The 3843-nt window shown below is 43.2% G+C and overlaps 1 protein-coding gene across 1 annotated transcript in view; it reads left to right on the top strand.

Moving 5' to 3' along the window:
* Positions 1–3843, top strand: part of LOC114903827 (leucine-rich repeat-containing protein 37A-like) — a 39400-nt gene that overhangs the window by 12738 nt on the left and 22819 nt on the right.

The raw sequence follows: 3843 nt of genomic DNA, 5'->3' as shown, positions 1-3843 counted from the left end.
GGTGAGTACAACAAATCAGCATAGTTTTTTGTGTTGAAGAAATTTTACTATCATGTCAACTCTGGCCTTCTTATAAACTTCACTTGTCAAAATAGTCCAATGGCTTGTTACCATGCATCCAATTCCATAGAGATCGCCTGGGAGTGGAGTTCCTTTAAAAATCCTGTGGGGACTTCCCTGGTGGCACAGTGGTTAAGAATTCGCCTGCAAGTGAAGGGGACGCGGGTTTGATTCCTGGTCTGGGAAGGTCCCACATGCTGCGTAGCAACTAAGTCCGTGCGCCACAATTCCTGAGCCCGCGTGCCTAGAGCCCGTACTCCACAACAAGAGTAGCCACCACAATGAGAAGCCTGCGCACCGCAATGAAGACCCAACGCACATAAAAAAAACAAACAAAAGCACAAGCAAACAAACAAAAAATCCTGGGAATATACTTTTCAGTAAAAGAACTAACTGTATTCAGTCCTCATGATTAAAGAGAAGAATCAAGTAGTAGTAGGAGGAAAGGTGGCTTTGATTCTCAGTTTGTGGGTTCTGAATCTGAACTAATTATCGTCCTTACCTCAATGAGACAGAGAATTGTAACCAAAATCGTCACTACTACAGTTACAGATATTGCCAAGATGAGTTTGTTGTTATAGCCATATCCTGGAACTTCTTTTGTGAGCTAAAAATAATAAATAACATTTTTTTAAAACAAGGAGATGGAAGGGATGAAAGCTAACTATTTTTAATCCTATTCTAAATGATAGTTAACTATTCTTAAAATACTATAAAACCCAATCCTTTCAGGCGAGTAGCTTCTATAAGAACAAGCCAAATTGAATGTTATTAATCTTATCATTAGCAATTTCTCCTACAGTTTATTTATCTACACATTATTTATCTTGTGTTATGCCTTTTCTCGTCTACCCAAGGAATAGTGGCACACTCTCTAAACGAGCAAAGTGGGAGATCACTGTCTTAGCCAGTTTCATGGCTGAAGATAAGATACAGACTAGGAGCCCATGGTATTCCTGCTTGGGCACGTTAATGGCATGTCCTAAACTGAGTAAAAGTCCAGCTCCCATGTGTCAGGGGTTATCCTCACCTCACTTGACTCCTGCTCTTTCTGCTCACTCTGGGTTTCTGTGCTCTCACTGATATAGTTGTCAGTTTTCCACTGGTCCGTATGCCATTCCGCTTTGGAAACATTTACTTCTTGCTGCTTGCTGAGAAGTTTCATCAGGAGGCCTGTTTGAGACATGAGGTTGGCACAGGCCAGCTGCCCGTGTGTCTCTGAGCAGTCCATTTTCAAAGTCTGGATAACATGAGAAATGAGCCTTCGCATGTCATTGTTGGGGATGAGGGACCGTAGCTGCTGGTTTAGCTGAGTTTCAACTTGATCACCTGGGGATGTGAGCCCTGGGAAAGGGAAGCCTGTGGGCTTGGAGGATAATTCAGTGCCCGTGTTGCGGTACTCCCATTGTGTTTTGTTGGTGTGTTGAACAGTTGGCATACTGTTGTCTGCAGCAACAGTAGAATGTGCAGTGAAGACGTTCCTATGGGTAGTGTTTCCAGGGCCGTTTCCTCCTGGCAGAGTAGAGTTTCCTCTGGAAATAATTTCATCAGAAACATTTTATGCAGTATTGTTTTCTGAAGTAGTGTGTTCTGTAGGATGGTCTGAAAGAGAAAATAATGCTAGAAAAGGATTTTCCCGAGAAGTCACTTCTCTTGAAGGTGAAACAGCCTCTCGTGGAGGGGAATTTATGAGACTCCTCGCTACAGAGAACGGAGAGCTTGCAAGCATCATTCTATTGAGTGAACTTTTCTTTCTGAACTTTCGACTCCTTTTGACTTTGGGTTTTCTGTGGACCCGATGAGACTGAGTTTCATGGAAGATGTATTTTTCACCAGAAGGTGAGATTAGTTCAGGAGCCTCAATATTTCTAACTCTAGCCTTTACAGCTTCTAAAACAAAACTAGTGTGGGATAAGTCTTTTGATTTGCTTTTAACCTCAGATGGGGATTTTGGAGGGATGGAGGCACAAGGCCTGCCCTTGAAGTACTGTTTCAGGGAAGAGGAGCCTGCTGCCTTGTGTTCCTTTATGAATGAAGACTCTGCATTGGACGACTTTCCCACCAGCTGCCTGGGCCTCTACACCATGAGATGCTGTTTCAGCTTTCTTGGGGATGGCCTCCTGAGCCTTCTTTCTTCGGCAGTGTTCGCCACAGATGCTGGGCATTCTGTTTCCTCCTGACGCTCTCATCTCCCACTGCTTTGAGGTGCATTTTCTGTATGCCCCTTGGGCCCCGGAGGCCCCTGTTCACTCTCAGCAGGTGTTTCTCTGTAATCTCAATCTTTGCTAGGCTGTCTTTCTGTGCTTGGGCAGCTTCCAATTTCTTTTGAAAGATGTAGAGTTTAAACATGGCACTTAAATGGGTGGAACGCGTATGCGTGGCAGGTTTTTCTTCCTTTTTAACCTCATCAAATTTTTCTTCAGTTTCTGCATCTAAAAATTTTCCAGAAAGTGAAGTTTCTTCAATTTATTTTTATTAGTTGAATTGTTGGGTACAGGTTTAACAGAAGGGCTCCTTGTATTGATTTTCAAAATGCCCAGTGGCATATCTCCATCTTGTGTATTTGAGAAAAGAAGTTGAATGAATGGTAATAATGTTGATTCCACATCTCCTAGATTCCCCTCTGAGATAAAAGGCAGTATGTAATTCAGTGCACTGATAATATCACTTCTATTATTAAAGTCCAGCTGCTCATTCATGAAGCCTGACAAGCTGACAGCACTTTATCTGAGGATGCCCTCTCTGACTCAATAGTCAGCTCGCTGCTGTTCTTCTTCCAGGCTTGTAACACCTTCAACGATCCTTCTGCATTCCCTATAGATGTTTCTTCATCTGTCAAAAATAACTGTTTTTGATCACTGAAGATGATGGGACAGCTTTTAGCCAGTCCACAGCCAAATAAATTAGGAATCACTCAACGTTTGAGTGCCACTTAGGAGAAAAAGAAACACACACTTAAGCCTATGACTGGCAACAACAAAATGCGAAAAAGATATCTCTTGAAAAAGTGGCTATCTACTCAGAAAATTCTGTAGCGTGAAATATACTAACTATATTCAGGATTACTCCACTGGTTCCCAGGGGCCAGAACTGAAGAAAATCCAAGGCTGGAAGACAAATATTCCCCTACTCCGCTGGACTCCCTGCAGATCTACTGTGACTCCTCAAATTTATATACCCCACCCTGTCCCTCCTCAGAGGCAGAGGAGTGTGAGCCTTCCTCTATCCACCCCTTTAGTGTGCTTGTGTCCTTGCTACTATCACAGATGACCACGACAACAACCGCCATTAACAGGTCGTCATCTGGACATTTCCTTCTCCACCCACCCACCGAGTCCTTTGCTCAGTCCCTGCTTCCATATATCCCAGCCCTCATAACAGAAGGCTCTATACAGAAAAAAAAACACTATGTCCGCCCGAGCTCTTTGCTAAAATTTGGGCAGGGATCTGGGGTATAAGAGATTTGCCCAATTGTAGGCCAACGTGGAATGTTCAACAAATCAATGGAATAATACTTGAGGTCCAAAATGCAGAAGGGAAAAAGCAACTTCTGTCAGATGGCTACTTTGCTTTCATTTCATTTTACTTCTAATATTTCCAGCTTTACTTGGGGAACCATCCAAAGCTTCTGACTGTGTGAAGGTAATGTATACCATTGTGTAGCTGGGCTTCTCTTCCAAAAGGATTAAAAGTATTTTTCCTGAGGGTCAAAGGAGGAGGGAAGTGTCATGAGAAAGGAGGAGCATGGGCTTGCAGAGAGCCCCAAACTGGGGAGAGGAGATC

The sequence above is a fragment of the Monodon monoceros genome, unplaced genomic scaffold (genome assembly GCF_005190385.1).
Source record: "Monodon monoceros isolate NGI ecotype Baffin Bay Population unplaced genomic scaffold, NGI_Narwhal_1 Super_Scaffold_21, whole genome shotgun sequence".
Taxonomy (NCBI): domain Eukaryota; kingdom Metazoa; phylum Chordata; class Mammalia; order Artiodactyla; family Monodontidae; genus Monodon; species Monodon monoceros.
This window is presented reverse-complemented; position numbering and strand designations above follow the sequence as displayed.